The following is a 17,717-nucleotide window of genomic DNA, read 5'->3' as shown; positions in this document are numbered from 1 at the left end:
CAATATTGGTTGAGAGGGCTTGTAAAAAAAACGTTGAATATTATTGAGCATAATGCATTCAAAGAGATGGAAATGAGGCTGGGTTATAATTTAAATGAACTGAAACTGCCAGACAAAAGCTCTGCTGAAGTGATTATCTTTTATTCATTAGTATGTCCATCTTCCTAGTCTCCGCCACATGGCAAATTGGAATTCACTGTCAATACTGCTCACTTGCAATTGTGATTCAGAAAATGTGTGGTAGTGAATGTGCTCTATTCAGACGGCACACAATACTGGGGACATGAAACCTGACCAAAGATGAATGAAATCTGAACACAGATACTACTTGATGTGTATATATAGCCAAAGGGTAGTGTAAGGAAATATTTGTATGTATTCATGCAAACTGTGAAGAAGCTTGAAAATGATTTGAGTAAGCAAACTGTGAAGGGTTTTATTGCTGTGGGGGAGCTGGAACAAGACCCCACGGTGGTCTCTGGAATGGGATGGGGGGATGTGTGGAGGCTGCAGAGGCTGCAGAAATAGGAGACAGTGAGGGTCAGAGGTGTTTGTTTGAGATGATTGGACCAGTTGTCCTTAAACTCCACCCCCTCCTGTATCATTTTGGTATGAAAGCCTATCCGGCTTGCTGTTCTCTCTCTCTCTTCACGCGTCGCTGGGACTGGAGGTCTGGTGGCCTGTGGGCAGGAGCCAGGAGTAGGCCAAACTCCTGACATTACACATGATACGATATGGTTGTGTATGGTAATGTATTTGATTGTATTGCATTGTATATTACCATTAAAGTGGATTATTGTTAAACGGTTACTTGTATGTTCTGGGTTTCCTTCCTGTAAGATAACGGCTTGTGTAGGGACGCGAGGAGATTTTAAGAAAGCGGACGAGTTGTCCACTAAATCTCCTAACAGTAGTGATATAAACCAAGACGGAGACACCTAAAAGAGTTGTAATTGCTAAATTCCCCTTTAAACGTTTTGGACACAAATCTTCACAATATAGTCTTAAATTATGCTTTTTGGGGGGTTTCCCTTTCCTGTAGTGTGTCTTTTTTGTGCATGTAAATGGTCTACAAAAGTTAAAATCCCTGTGTTCGCTCCAGAGGGAGTTTCCTTCCCACGGTCCCCCCCTGCCTGAAACGCCTCCATTTGACTACTTTGTATACTTTTTATGACATCAAAATGTAATACTAGAGCTTGGCTAGCGCTCCAACACTTTGTACGTGATAAGGGGCGGGACACCACTAAGCAGCTGACCAATCAGAGCAGACTGGGCTCTGGTTTCAGACAGAGGAGGAAAGAGGTGCTGCAGCACAGGTAGTTTGAGAGAAATGAAGAGCTTTTTGAACATTAAAGCATGGAGAGTAGATATGTCACAGTAGAGGCACTAAATACAAAAATGAACCTGCACATTTGCACAATATGTCCTCTTTAATTATATAGGAGTGTATCATTATTGTTTAGGCACATCTAGGTATCCTAGCAAAGTTTTATAGAGGCCAACAAATATTCTAACCTGGGTAAACACAAATGTCCTAAGAAATATTACAAAGTAGATAATAACACATTTTTGCTCAACTCAAGTGTAGCTGTATCCTCCTTTAGTCTGAAGTCTAGGTACGAGCTCACAGCTCAACAAATGCAATTACTCCAGGTTAGCGGTCCAATGATCTCAAGGAAGATAGTGGTGTGGGAGCAGGGATAATGTCTTACTGCTGCCATTTAGTTGTGTTCATCAGGACTTGGGCGAGGGAACAGGTTAACTATGGTGCTCAAACTAAATATCTGCCCCCAGTCATCTCCATTTTATATTGGCATGAGCAGAAAAATGCAGACAAATGACAATGCAAATAATTCATACATAACTGTCTAACGATCCCAAAAACACACACTTTCATTTAGTTGAAAATGTTATCCAAAACGACAACAAAAAGTGCATTCAAACAGGAGGATACAAATTAAAAGAGCAATAATTCTGTACATTAGTTCAACATTTGCCGAACCATTTGAAATGCTAACAATTATCTTCAAATAATCAAGTGCTCCATAGGGAAATTAGAGTTTTTTTTGATGGCCTAGGTGCAATCAGAAGAGATGTGTTGGTATTTTCTAATCAATGATCAGGTGGGTAGGGGGAAGCAATGTGGATGATAAACAGATTGAATTTGCATTCCACTTACTGTATCGTCCCATGAAGAATACTAGTCTAAACAGAAGCAGCGATGAGACTAACAAGACACACACTCTGCTGAAAATAAAACCAGCTTTATTTTTCAGATATAACCGTTTCTACAAATCCTTTTGACTTTTTTCCTGTTTACAGACGTGGGGAGTAAAGGATTACACAATCAGGTTACAAAAAAAGGTAACTGTATTCCCTTATAGAACAAAAACAAACTTTTCATGCAATTTTTACTCTTACAACAATGCTTTTCTGAAATATTTTTAACTCAAAGCGGCTGCTCGAAAGATGGGCTGGGCTCTGAAAAAAGACGGTGGGTACTATGTTCTTTAAAGCAGGAGGATGCCTCAGTGTGCATGCCCTCTATTCTCACTGGAATCAAAAAGAAAAATGTATCTGGCGCTTTGTGGATACAGGCCCTTAGGCAGGCTGCAACGTTGAGGCTTAGTGATGATGGATGAATAGTGAGACTAATGGTGAGTATGGATAGCTTGGCTGTTACGTACAGGGCCGCCTTAATGCACGGGCTGACCTGGGCTGAAGCCCAGGGGCCTACGGAGATTGGGGGCCTATCATGAGCCAAAAAAAAAATTCAATTTTTTTTTTTTAATTTCGGGTGTTTATTTTTTATTTTAAATAAACAAAGTCTTGGCTTTCAGAATATGAAACTTTTATTTCCAAAATCACACGATAAATACATTTTTGAAGCTTGTAAATGGAAGAAGACAGCTCTCCCTCGCCACTCTGCTGTTCCTCAGCGCCGCTTCAGAATATTAAACTTGTTTCGGCAAATTCAGATGATAAATACAACTTTGAAGCTTCGGCATAATTACAAGCGGAGAACGGAGTAACGTGACGTCACAGCAGGCAGAACAACAGCATCAAACATTTTGACTCCGTAACAGTCAGTGGGCACCACTTAACAGCCAATCAGAATGAGAATATGTTTCACATGTGATTTATTTAAATTGTGAGTGATTGAGTGACGGATGAAGGTTGTTTAGGAGAAAATGTCGGAGAAGAAAAAGTTTGACAGTGGAGCTTGGAAAAGGAAATTGTTGAGGGAAAAGGAGTTTCGAGACATGCAGCTATTACACAAAATGCCGAAGCTTACAGGTTATTTTAAACCTGTAAACCTGGATGAGGAGGAAGGACAGATTAGTTCTGTACCGAGCGGCAGCGGTGGCGGCGATGCCGGCCGCGGGGCTGGCAATGCCGGCCGCGGGGCCTCGGAGCCAAGTAGGCCGTCTGGTTCTGATAGCGATGGAGTAGCGGACAGGAAAGACAGACAGGAGGGATGTTATCTGTTGGAGGAGATGGAGAGGACAACGAGGACTTGCTACGTGGAGGGGAGCCAACGGCATCCGGACAAATACATGAGGGAGGCCCGCACTCATCTGGAGGAAAGGATCAGGCGCGCGTAGAGCAGAGTTGAGAAGACAAGCGGGAAAACGAGGATACAGGAGAACTAGACGACCCCTACAGCACTGACCCAGGTCTCTGGGGCAACAACATGGACAAACAGGTGCTTCTCTACTGGGCGAAAATGGGTCCGGAATTGTGTCAAAACAGAGAAGCTGACCTCTCTGCCTCAGAGCAGCAGTACAAGCATCAGAAGAGATACTTCTCCAGAAGCTTATTCAAGCGCACGCTGGGTAACGGGGAGTATATGCTCAGGGAGTGGCTATGTTACTCACCATCCCGAGGTAGTGTCTTCTGCTTTGCATGCAAACTATTTGGCGATAAGAGAGACACGTCATTTGGCAGCGTGGGATACTCTAATTGGAAGCACGCAAATGAACGGATAGCCGTTCGGGTTGGTGGGGACCACAGGTCCCCACCAACCCGTTCACGTATCTAACAGATATTCCCCACTCAGCGAGACACCCGCTGAGAAGCCAACTCTGGTTATTGGTAGCTCTATTATGAGACACGTGAATTTAGAGACCGAAGCCTCCACAGTCACATGCATTCCGGGGGCCAGAGCGGGCGACGTTGAGGCGCATCTTAAACTGCTGGCTAAAAATAAACATAAATACAGTAGGATTGTTATTCACGTCGGTGGTAATGATGTTCGTTTACGCCAATCAGAATGCACCAAACTTAATGTGGAGTCGGTGTGTAGTTATGCTAAAATAATGTCGGACACCGTAATCTTCTCTGGTCCCCTCCCCAATCTGATCAATGATGACATGTATAGCCGCATGTCATCATTTCAGCGCTGGTTGTCTTGGTGGTGCCCAGCAAACAATGTGGGCTTCGTAAATAATTGGACAGCCTTCTGGGGAAAACCTGGTCTGATTAAGAGAGACGGCATTCATCCTACTTTGAAAGGTGCAGATCTCATTTCGGCAAACATTTCAGGGATTTGTGGACTTAATCCATGACAAACTGGAGTTGAGACCAGGAGGCAGATTCGCAGTCTTACACGCTTCTCTGCGCTCTCTCCTAGGCAGTCACCCATAGGAATCCAGAACCCAATAAAATACCCAATATTAGCGGTGTGTGTGTCTGCCCAAGGACAATTTAAGGTAAAACCTAATAGAGGTGTCATACATAATAACCTAATAAAAGTAAATGTAACAACTACTACAGTGCAACAAAACAGGAAGATTAAATGTGGTCTCTTAAACATAAGATCTCTAGCATCTAAAGCAATATTGGGTCGGGTTGTCTTGTAGATGGCGCCTGTGTCGGCCCGCCGCTCCCTGAGTTTAGGACTAGCTATCCTGTTTCCAAAATGCAATAAGGACTTCATAAATGACTTTTCTGACTTTCTGTCCGGGATCATGGTGAAATATGATCGTGTTTTGATCTCCGGAGATTTTAATGTGCATGTGTGTTGCGAGTCAAAACCCCTGGTTAGGGACTTTTTAAATCTCCTCGATTCTTTTGGTCTAGTTCAGTCCGTGGCTGGCCCAACACACGAAAAAGGACACATTTTAGATTTAGTATTATCGTTCGGACTATCTGTATTTGTGGATGAAATCTGTGAAGCAACAGGTATCTCAGACCATTTACCTGTTGTGTTTACAACCTCGATCCCTAGCGCAGGGCTCGAGTCGCGAGCCCCTGCACGTCGTCTGCGTTTAATTAACCCATTGACGGCCTCACAGTTTTCTGATGTTTTTAATGCTTCTCTGATCTGTAAATTAGAGATGAACTGTGCTTTTAGTGCTGATGAGCTTATCTCTATGTTTGACTCGACATGTACACAAATACTTGACTCTGTTGCTCCGTTTACGCTTAGACGCACCAAAGTTCTCCCACAGCCGTGGCTCAGTGACTGTACTCGTGCTCTCAGACGCGCTTGCAGGCGTGCAGAGAGAAAGTGGAAGAAGGATGGACTCCATGTCTCCTTGGAAATCCTTCGTGCTTGCCTTTCTGACTACCAGACGGCAGTCAAAGCAGCCAAGACAGAGCACATTTCTCTGTTAATCTCTAAGAACAGCCACAAACCTCAGGTTCTTTTTAATGTCCTCAACTCGATCATTAATCCCTGTGATGTTTCTCCAATTGTACCATCGACTACTCTCTGTGATAAGTTTCTGTCATTTTTTATTGAAAAAGTATCTGCTCTTAGGCTAGCCCACACTAGTGCTAACCCAGATTCTGCCCCTCTTCTGTGCGCTGCTGTCCTCGACCACTTTGAGCCTGTATCCCTCTCTTCTCTCTCAGATGTTGTCAAGCACCTGCGGCCGACAAACTGCACCTCAGACAGCATTCCCTCTCGCCTTCTCAGAGACGTTTTCGATTCAGTTGGAGCAAGTATTTTATTACTTATAAACACCTCTCTCAGCTCAGGATGTGTCCCAGCTGCCTTCAAACATGCTGTGGTCAAGCCACTGCTAAAAAAGAAAAATCTCGACCCCTCCATTCTTGCAAATTTTAGGCCCATCTCCCAGCTACCGTTTTTATCTAAAGCGCTGGAGCGAGTAGTCTACGCCCAGCTGCAGTCTTTTTTAACCACGCATGGCATCCATGAAAAGTTTCAGTCTGGTTTCAAACCAATGCACAGCACTGAAACAGCCCTTTTAAGAGTTTTTAATGATCTCCTCCTAGCCGCCGACTCAGGTAGCCCAGCTGTCCTGGTGCTGTTGGACCTGACAGCGGCCTTCGATACCGTGGACCACAGCATTCTGTTGTCGCGGCTCGAACAGTCCGCAGGCATCACAGGCTCTGCTCTGGCATGGTTCAGGTCCTACCTAACAGACCGTAGCCTTTCAGTGCAGCTAGGTGCCTTCTCCTCTGCAAAAGCCCCCCTTACCTGTGGGGTTCCCCAAGGTTCTATTCTGGGCCCCATCCTTTTTCTATTATATATACTGCCCCTAGGTGCAATTCTCTCCAAGCACAACATCCCCTTCCACTGCTACGCTGATGACGTTCAGATATATCTACCTCTCAATGCTAATGCCAACTCCTTACAGCAATTGATGGACTGCTTGGCTGAAATTAAATCCTGGCTGAGCCAAAACTTCCTCACCCTCAACGAGAGCAAGACCGAGGTAATTTTTTTTGGACCCCAACCTCCGGCCTCCCAGGTTGACATTCTTGGCTCCCTGAGTAAAAACATCCTCCCCGCTGTAACGAACCTTGGAGTAACCTTCAATAGCACTTTTAAATTCGATAAACAGGTCAGCAGCGTAGTCAAAACCTGCTTTTTTAAATTACGACTATTGGCTAAGACCAAGTCGTTTTTATCTTTTAAAGACTTAGAGAGGGTAATTAACGCTTTTGTGACATCGCGACTGGACTACTGCAACGCTTTGTATGTGGGCATGGATCAGGCATCCATAAAACGCCTGCAGCTAGTACAGAACGCAGCTGCACGTCTCCTGACTGGCCACAAAAGGCGTGACCACATTACCCCCATTCTGGCCTCACTTCACTGGCTTCCAGTTCGGTTCCGAATAGATTTTAAACTCCTTTTATTTGTTTTTAAGGCCCTAAACGGGCTGGCTCCGGCTTATATAGCTGACTTAATCCAGCGATACACCCCAGCCAGAGCTCTAAGGTCTGCCGACCAAATGCTGCTGGTAGTGCCGAAAACCAGGCTAAAAACTAGAGGGCACCGAGCCTTCGCAGCAGCTGGTCCCAGGCTCTGGAACACTCTGCCCTTACCTGTGAGGTCGGCCCAGACACTAGGGGCTTTTAAATCCTCTCTAAAAACACACTTTTTCTCTCTGGCCTTTTAAAAGTGAGCAGAGCATGACATTTTTCATTTTGTATTTTAACTGTGTCTGCCTTTATATTTGTTGTTTTTAACTTAAATGCTACAAATTGCAATATGTTCCGTATATTTTTTATTCATGTACAGCACTTTGGCGCGACCGAAAGTTGTTTTAAAATGTGCTTTATAAATAAACTTGATTTGATTTTGATTTGATTGGTAAATGATTTAATATCAGATTATAATATTGATATATGCTGTCTCAATGAAACTTGGTTGAGACATGAAGAATATGTCAGCATAAATGAGGCCACTCCACCCAGCCATGTCAACACTCATATTGCTCGAGGCACGGGCCGAGGAGGTGGAGTTGCAGCAATCTTTGACTCAAGTTTACTTATCAATACTAAACCAAAATTAAATTATACCTCTTTTGAAAGCCTTGTTTTTAGTCTTACGCATCCGACCTGGAAAACTTTGCAGCCAATCTTATTTGTTACAGTGTACCGTGCACCAGGTCCTTATTCAGAATTCTTATCAGAATTCTCTGAGTTTTTATCAACTTTGGTTCTTAAAACAGACAAAGTAATTATCGTAGGTGACTTTAATATTCATGTTGACGATGATAAAAATAGCCTTACTGTTGCATTTAACTCTATATTAGATTCTGTTGGTTTCTGTCAGAGTGTAAATAAACCAACCCACTGCTATAATCACACTCGACCTTGTTCTGACTTATGGTATTGAAATTGAGCAACTATTAGTCGAACCGCATAATCCTGCTTTATCCGACCATTTCTTAGTAACTTTTGAAGTACTATCTGAAACCTATCTGTTAGTGCTATAGCCACATTTAAGGAAGAGATTCCACCAATACTTAACTTGATAGCATGTCTGCATGTAGGGGAGGAAACTTATACAAAATGTACACCACCCCAAATTGATCATGTTGTTGATAGTGCTATAGATGCGCTGCGAATAAAATTAGACTCTGTTGCTCCTTTGAAAAAGAAGAAAATAAAACAACATAGACTAGCTCCATGGCATAATGCCGAAACCCGCAAAATAAAGCAAAAGTCTAGACAACTTGAAAGGATATGGCGTTCCACTAAACTTGAAGAATCTCGTTTAACTTGGCATTTTACTCTCAATGAATATAAGAAAGCACTGCGTAAAGCGAGAGCAGCCTACTACTCTTCATTAATAGATGAGAATAAGAATAATGCAAGATTTCTTTTCAGCACTGTAGCCAGGCTGACAGAGAGCCACAGCTCCATTGAGCCTTCTATTCCCATAGCACTCAGTAGTAATGATTTTATGTGCTTTTTTAACGATAACATTGTTACTCTTAGAAACAAAATTAATGACCTCTTGCCTTTGACCAGTATAGTGTTATCAACAGCTCCCGGAATCGTAAGTTCTAATATTACACTAGATAGTAAACTAGAATGCTTTTCAGCCATTAACCTTGAACAATTACATTCAATGATTCTCTCTTCTAAACCATCAACGTGCATGTTAGACCCAATTCCAACTAAGCTGTTGAAGGAAGTTTTTCCATTAATTAGCACTTCTTTATTAAATATTATGAATATGTCTTTATTATCAGGCTATGTTCCACAATCATTCAAAGTAGCAGTGATAAAACCGCTTCTTAAAAAGCACAACCTCGATCCAGAGGTTTTAGCCAACTATAGACCTATTTCTAATCTTCCGTTCCTCTCAAAAATTCTTGAGAAAGCGGTCGCAAAACAGTTGTGTGATTACTTAAAAAACAATGATTTATTTGAAGATTTTCAGTCTGGCTTTAGAACACATCATAGCACAGAGACAGCTCTGGTTAAAGTCACAAATGATATTCTAATAGCCTCAGACAAGGGACTTGTCTCTATTCTTGTTTTGCTCGATCTCAGTGCTGCATTTGATACTATCGACCATGATATCCTATTGCGAAGACTAGAGCACTTAGTTGGCATACAGGGAACTGCTTTAGGCTGGTTTAGGTCCTATCTATCTGAACGCTCTCAGTTTGTACGTGTTAACGATGAATCTTCCACGCAAACCAAAGTTAGCCATGGAGTGCCACAGGGCTCAGTGCTCGGACCTATTTTGTTCACATTATATATGCTTCCGTTAGGCAATATTATAAGGAATCATTCTGTAAACTTTCATTGTTATGCGGATGATACTCAACTATATTTATCAATCAAGCCTGATGAAATTAATCATCTAAATAAAATTCAAGACTGCCTTAAGGACTTAAAAACGTGGATGACCTTAAACTTTTTGATGTTAAACACGACCAAAACTGAAGTTATTGTACTTGGCCCGAAGAATCTACGAAACAAATTATCTAAAGATATACTAACTATGGATGGCATTAATTTGGCCTCCAGTGAGACTATAAGGAATCTTGGTGTTATATTTGATCAGGATTTATCCTTTAATGCCCACATAAAATCAATTTCAAGGACCGCCTACTTCGATCTACGTAACATTGCAAAAATCAGGCATATCTTGCCTCAAAACGATGCAGAGAAACTAGTCCATGCATTTGCTACTTCTAGGCTGGATTATTGTAACTCTTTATTATCAGGGAGTACCAAGAAGTCAATCAAGTCGCTTCAGCTAATTCAAAATGCTGCGGCTCGTGTACTAACCAGAGTTAGGAAAAGGGACCACATTACTCCTGTTCTGGCTGCCTTACACTGGCTCCCTATAGAACACAGGATAGAATTTAACATTCTTCTTCTCGCCTACAAAAGCCCTTAATGGGCAGGCGCCATCTTACCTTAAAGAACTCATTATACCCTACTGTCCTACTAGGGCATTGCGTTCCAAGAATGCAGGGTTGTTGGTTGTTCCTAGAATCTCTAAAAGTACAATGGGAGCCAGAGCCTTTTCTTATCAAGCTCCACATTTGTGGAATCAGCTTCCAGTTTGTGTTCGGGCGGCAGACACCCTATCCGTTTTTAAGAGTGCGCTTAAGACCTTCCTTTTTGATAAAGCTTATAGTTAGGGCTGATTAGATTCAGCCCCTAGTTTTGCTGATATAGGCTTAGTTTGTCGGGGGACATCTTACTTCTTCCTTCTCGCTGTCTATACCTGTGTACTCTCATGTTCCGATTAACCCAGCTTCCCCAAATGTCTTTCTTTTTGGTGTCTATATACGCCGGGATCCGGAGTCATGGATGATCCTGCGGTCCTGTGTCCTGGATCGCGAGCGCTGGATCTTGAGTCGTGGCTGTGGTCCTAGATCATCGGTCCTGGATGGATATCCTCGTGGATTCATCTTCCTATTACACACATGCATTTCCAAACATTTGGACTACCTATGTTGCAAATGTATTATCTTTTCAATTTACACACGGCATCTATTGCACGTCTGTCCGTCCTGGGAGAGGGATCCCTCCTCTGTTGCTCTCCCTGAGGTTTCTCCCATTTTTCCCTTTAAACTGGGTTTTCTTTGGAAGTTTTTCCTTGTACGATGTGAGGGTCTAAGGACAGAGGGTGTCGTATTGTCATACTGATATTCTGTACACACTGTGAAGACCACTGAGACAAATGTAACATTTGTGATATTGGGCTATATAAATAAACATTGATTGATTGATAGCCGAACATGAAAGCTGTAACATGCACAGGAAAGCCATGGTATCCTTCATTAATCAGACAGCTGACCGTGGAACAGTGGATTCAGAACTAAAAAAAACAGTTAAATGACGAGTGTGAGTATTGGACACAGGTGCTGCAGAGGGTTGTCACTGTCGTCAAGTATCTGGCAGAGCGGGGACTTGCTTTTAGGGGTGACAGCCACAGGTTTGGGGACACCAACAATGGCAACTATTTGGGTAGCATGGAGCTGATCAGTCAGTTTGATCCTTTTTTAAAAGCCCATATTCAGAAATACGGAAATGCCGGCAGAGGAAATCCATCCTACCTCTCACTAAATGTGTGTGAGGAATTCATACAGCTGATGGGACAGGGATTGCTGGATGAAGTCATCAGCAGAGTAAAACTGCCTAAGTATTTCTCTGTCAGTGTGGACTCCACGCCAGATATCACACATGTGGACCAGCTGACATTCATCCTACGGTACGTATCACCAGAGGGCTGTATAGAGGAGCGTTTTGTCAAATTCCTCCCCATTTCCAGTCACACCGGAGAAGCGCTGTTCAATTCAGTAATTGGTGTTTTAGGAGACATGGGCATTGACATCAATAACTGTAGAGGACAGTGTTATGACAATGCCAGCAACAGGTCAGGCACATACAAAGGCGTGCAGGCCCGCATCAAACAGATTAACCCACTGGCAGAGTGGGTTCCCTGCGCAGCGCACACCTTAAATCTGGTGGGGTTTAACAGCATTAACTGTTGTGGAGAGACTGAACAGTTTTTCAGTTTTGTGCAAGCGTTGTTTAACTTTGCATCAAAGTAGAGGATCAAGGGTTTGCAGCCTAATGAAAATCACAGAATTGAAAAAAACGCTTTCCGATACAAGATGGTCAGCGCATGCTGTTGCAACCAAAGCACTGTCTGAATTACGCCTGTATCCAGCAATCTCTGCTCAACATTGTGGACCATAATCTGAGCACAAGAGAGGAGGCCAGGGTATTGCATAAAAATATGAATAAACTGGAAATTGCATTGCACTAATGTGCAACATGTGTTGCCATTCTCCAACGTTTCCAGGGCGTGAGCGCTGCACTACAGGCAGTGGAATTGGACCTCTGCAATGCTGTGGATCTAGTCAGGTCATTACGTGAATATGTAGCAGGTCTACAGGATCAGTTTGACAACTTTGAGACAGCAGCAAAGAACATGTCCCCCACCGTGTCCGTGTGCGATCACTGAGCCTGCCGACACTATAAATGACTGAGGCCTGAGGGCAGGTTAAGGCGGGCCTGGTTACGTCTACTCTAAATGAGTACTCTGGAGCAGCAACTGAGAACAAGTCAGAAAATAAATGATACTGCTCTTGGCTTGTAAAAGGTTATGTTAAAGGTCCCATGTCATGCTTTTCCGGTTATTACCCGTCCCCTTGTGTGTTATGAAGGTTTTTATGCATGTAAACGGTCTGCAGTCAAAAACTCTCAAAGTACACCCTGTAGCAAGTAAAACTCTAACAGTCTATGCTGCCCCAAAACGCCTCGTTGGAGATTTCTCATTTTTCATTGTTTACTTCCTGGGTACTGTGACGTGAGAATACTCAGAGGCCGCACCCTCTGCCAGCATTTCAAAACAAAGCTTCACAAACCGTTCAGCGATTCACGCCGGATATGTACATCGTAGGGCACTGAAGAACGATGCTGTTCCTACTTTGTTTGGGCCAGCGGGAGATTCGGGTACACAACCTGTAAGTATTCATTGTTGTTTGTGTATTTATGATGTTTAAAACAAACAAGGTATCTACCATGACTGTTTAAATGGGTAAACGTTTTCCGGGCTGCTAAGTTGGGATCGCGGAAATGCTCACAGCGTTATAAACCTTTTTCTTACTCAATATCAAGCCACACTTATTGTTTTTACTTCGACTGTGAGTGTTTGTGTGTGCTCAGGATGAGTTTAGCTTGTTCTCGTTGTACCGCCGACCCGGAAGCCTGTCCGCTCCGTTGCAGCTGCGAGCAGCAACGAGCCTCGCAACTTCCCGAACAATCAGAACACACTGGGCTCACAGGGAGGGGGGGAAGGAGCTCCAACAAGCCATTTAGGACAGAGTGAATACCGGTGAATACACATACTTTACAGAGATGCTGTATGAGAAACTAATGTGAGTATGGAAAATTGCACAATATACATCTATTCTAGTATACCTCAACAATGGAATTATGATCAGTAGAAATGGCCATGACATGGGCCCTTTAAAGAGCAACTTACAGGTTTTTTTTTTTTTTACTAGATTTATGCTTAACCTTGCCTGACAATTACAATTTAAAAAAAGTGAATGCAGGATTTGATATGTTTTACATGACATAAGGGCAAGAATTCAGATGGGAAAGGAGCCGTTTGAGCTTTGCTACTAAAAACTGCTTTTTTTAACTTCATACGTCAAACGCGTCATATTACGCCACATGGGGGAGCAACTTTCTCGGACTCCTTCTCTGCCCAATCCGCGGTAGTAGTTAGTAGTTGGTTTGAGCGGTTGTGATTTAGTGAGCTGGTATTTTTTCGGTAATTTTACCATTTGTAATCACGGTGAGCTGGAGTTTTGAAGTATTAAAATAACGTGTTATAGCAGAACGTTTAATACAGCGTATACACACACACACACACACACACACACACACACACACACACACACACACACACACACACACACACACACACACACACACACACACACACACACACACACACACACACACACACACACACACACACACACACACACTCTCTCTCTAAGGAGATGGGGCGAACCAGATGGAGTCAACAACTGCTGACTCATTGCCTAGGGTTCGCCCAGAAGTGAAACTGGCCAATGGAGAACTACCAGCTCACGGTCTTGGGCTCGCCCAGAAGTGAAATCGCCAATAAAAAATAGCTAGGGAGGAGCAACCAACACAACTCCTCCCCACTTGTGTGTATAAATATTATGATATTCTTATGCTCGGTGCTCTTTTTCGGACTGGCTGTCGTGGTACATATATCACACGGTGGTAGGAATTGAGTCCGGACTACTCTGTATTTTGTACTATTGCAGAGTGCTCTGTATTGTTGCTTTTACCATTAAAACAGATTATTGTTTAACCTTTATTCTGGTGCTTTGAGTTCCTTCTTTTATAATTTGACCAGCTCAGCAGTCATCAAGGGACGTGCGGAGCAGAGGTGAACCTTCCACCACCGCCATTGGGTGGTGCTCCAACAGTTTGTGCAGGTTGCACAAACTCCAGCCTGTCAGGACATCGAGTCTACAGTTTCCCTAACAGGAAAAGGACCGGAGCTAGCTTTCGTACCTCAGTGCGTTGTGCATCCACCTCCCTGCAGCACATACTCTCCACAGCTGAGGCCTATCAAACAAAACGTTTATCAGGAAACCGTATTACATCTCTCTCCCCCCCTTCGCTCCTCTCTCTCCCCTCCGGTACACAGCAGCGTAACGGTACGTCCACACAGCAGCTTTTCAAAAATCTTGAAAATCTTGGATCTGGGCGTGTCTGACAGCTTGGGGATTTTTTGCGAGCAATGCGACCAACAACCAATCACATGAATCTCCCGCCCCCGACATACAAAGCAAAAAAAAAACGGGGATTTTATGCGAGCAATATATATATATATATATATATATATTGCTCGCATATATGGTGTGTGTGCGTGTGCGTGTAGAGAGAGACACTGTGATGGATCGTTGGAGCTATGTGCAACTCAAGGCATATGCTCGAACGGGAGCTGCCTGGACGAATCATGTTGCGCGAATTATCTGTGCTTAGTGTGCTGACTTTTCGTACTATGCAATACACGTAAGGTATGCCTCGCTCGCTCGTGCCACACATACACACACCCTCCCGGTCCTCCCGATGGCCAGTCGGTGCCTGCCGGTGAGCGTGGAAGTGTGGTCTGCCGGGTCTGCCACAAGTGGGTGGCAGGAGCGGGGCTGTCAGCATCAGCTTGTAGAATGTATTTTAAACTTGATGCTCTCTGAAACTACGGGGCGGCCGAGGACAAAAAAATACACACGCGTTAAAATAATTAGTGGTGTTATTAACGCGTTAACTTGACAGCCCGACTACAAACACATTCAAAATGCAAGGCAAATTACCCAAACACAACCAATCAAATAGGCCAACATATTCCATATCTCTGACCACAGAAGCCCCAAACAATAACATTTTTACACTCGCAAGAAAAGTGCCACCCGTGCCCATGCTCCAATTGAGCACAGGTGTTCCCACTGATTGAGCCTCTACTTAAGGCTGCTTCTTTCTGTTGCTATGTTTGGCCTTCACAACCTTGAAGGAGAGGGTAAGCAGGTTACTTGTATATGACTTCCAATAAATCTGTTTTGAACAAACAATGACTTGGGTTTTATTTTATGAATGTCCAGCTACGTTATTAATGTGTTTCCCTCAGTGTGCCTTTTACCATGCCCCTATGCCAATTGTGTTGAAGGCTTCTTCACAGAAAGTTACAACCATAGGGACTGACAGTGCACGCAATATGATTGCTGCGGCTCGTATTCTACCTTACGATCACATGCCCTGTATTGCTCACATCTTACAGAGAAGCATCACTGTGAGTCTCTGACAGTGGATTTGTCGGTGCGTTGGCCAAGTGTCGCAACATTGTGGGCCATTTCAAGCACAGCCCGGCTAACACAGCGGAGCTGCAAGGAGAACAAGGGGCACTCGGACAGAAGCAGGAGCCACTGATCCAAGACATTCCAACACGGTGGAATTCCAAGTAGGAAATGGTCAAGCGCTTGATCTGCAACCAAGCTGCAATAAAAGCAACCCTTGATCAACAGCAGCATAAACTTGTTATGTTGACGCCACCGGAATGGGACAAAATCCAGAGACTGGAGACCCTTCTAGAGCCCTGCCGGTAAGCCTTCCATCATATAATGTGACCATTCATTGTAGGCTGAAATAAAATTAATTTTAAACGTTAATCTACTATTAAATGTAGCAACTTGTGTTCAAGTAATTTACGTGTGTCTTTCCTTTTCTCTCTCTGTCTGTCTGTGCAACACACTCTCACTCCATAATCGTCCAGGAGTGACGTTTGGTCAGGGTCCCGTGGCGTGCAGTTGTGACGCTCCTAGGCTCCTTCAGCATCATAAAGGGACGCAAATAGCTTTCAACTGATTGCAATGTATACCCATCTGCGGCGGGATTTGACGCTCATGGAAGCACGGCATTCGTTTGTGTCGGCTGCCCTTAAAGGCAATGTGAGCGTTCATTCCCATTGGATAACGGAGAATTGTACACCCGGAAGTAAGTATTCTCCTTACCAGAGACGTGCACACAGACTCTAGGTAGTGCTTGAGCACCTGCCCGTTTTGCCCTCTGGACAGCAATGTGCCCTTTTTTTTTTTTTACAGTGTACTGTATGTGGCTCATGGTAACATCGATCAATTCTGGATTAAAAGCTTCTAATATATACAACAATGCCCCATATGCGCGTTGTAATTTTGTCAGACATCCCCATACATGCCCCGCGGCACTCCCGTACGTGCCCTGGCTGCAGCCCCTCCCTTCCCTGCTCTCAACGTGAACGTGCAGCGCGCAGAGCAGACAGTCAGTCACTCAGTCAGACCCAGTCAGACAGGCCACGGCGGGTGTGTGGTGCAGCAACACGATTAAAAGTGCCCTAGTGACGACCAAGTAAGTAACCACCAGGTAACAAATACAACGAGTGTATTGTTTAATCCCCTAAATCAGATGCCAAACTAAACTATAACTTCACTTCTTTTCTTGCATCCATCCATTTAGTCTCGTTGTGCACTTTTGAAAATAGCAGATCTACAAGCTCACAATGCGTCATTATGAGCTTGTAGATCTGCTATTTTCAAATGGCTGTATATAGGGCTGAAGTGATGAAATGTGTGTTGTATGTATGTATGTATGTAATAATCTTAATCTACAAAGTAACTAGTAACTAAAGTTTTCAAATAATTGTAGTGGAGTAAAAGTAGAATATTTGCATCTGAGATGTAGTGGAGTAGAAGTAAATGTATTGAAAATGGGAAATACTCAAGTAAAGTAAAAATGCCTCAAAAAGTACAATATACAGGGTTCGTACGGGTGCTTGAAATCCTTGAAATTGTACGTGGTGTTTTCAAGTTTGGGAAAGTGCTTGAATTTTGGGAATGGTGCTTGAAATTGAGATAAAGTGCTTGAAAATATAAATGCTTTACATTTACAATAAATTACTGTCTGACTGAATAGTTCGCTTTTTAGATTAAAAGAAAATAATTGCTTCGTTTCTACATAAAACAGCTCCGCTGCGGCCTTCACGCGCTGTGCGTGCGACCTGCAAGTGTTTGTGTTACGTGTGACCTGGGCATTCTGATGAGAGATAGATGACTGTGTGCCAGGAGGTTGCAGTTTCAACAAGCGTTGGCTAGCAGAAGACAAATACAAGCCATGGCTAAGACGAGGGTCAAGCCCACGAGTAGCCTCCTGCAAAGTTTGAAAAAATAACGATGCAAGAGTCTGCGCTGACGAGCCACATGAAAGGTACGCCGTAGTAGAGCATTTTAGATTAGGCTAACGTTGCATGTTACGTTTGTTTAAGCTAACGTTAGCAAGCTGAATAGCAAACTCGATTGAGGGATAATAATAATTGCAAACAACAATAATTTCAGAGGAGCGTTACAGTCGCCACCCTGTGGTGTTCAGAGGATGAAGCACTCACTGTTGTAATTCAA

At 43.5% G+C, this 17,717-nt stretch overlaps 1 pseudogene; it reads left to right on the top strand.

Moving 5' to 3' along the window:
• Window positions 1–3,727: 3,727 nt before the first annotated feature.
• LOC117460617 (zinc finger MYM-type protein 1-like) lies at window positions 3,728–11,937 on the top strand (annotated as a pseudogene).
• The last annotated feature ends 5,780 nt before the right edge of the window (window positions 11,938–17,717 follow it).

This window comes from Pseudochaenichthys georgianus, chromosome 16, assembly GCF_902827115.2.
Source record: "Pseudochaenichthys georgianus chromosome 16, fPseGeo1.2, whole genome shotgun sequence".
Taxonomy (NCBI): domain Eukaryota; kingdom Metazoa; phylum Chordata; class Actinopteri; order Perciformes; family Channichthyidae; genus Pseudochaenichthys; species Pseudochaenichthys georgianus.
Note: the sequence above shows the minus strand (reverse complement) of the source record. Positions and strands in the feature narration are given on the sequence as shown.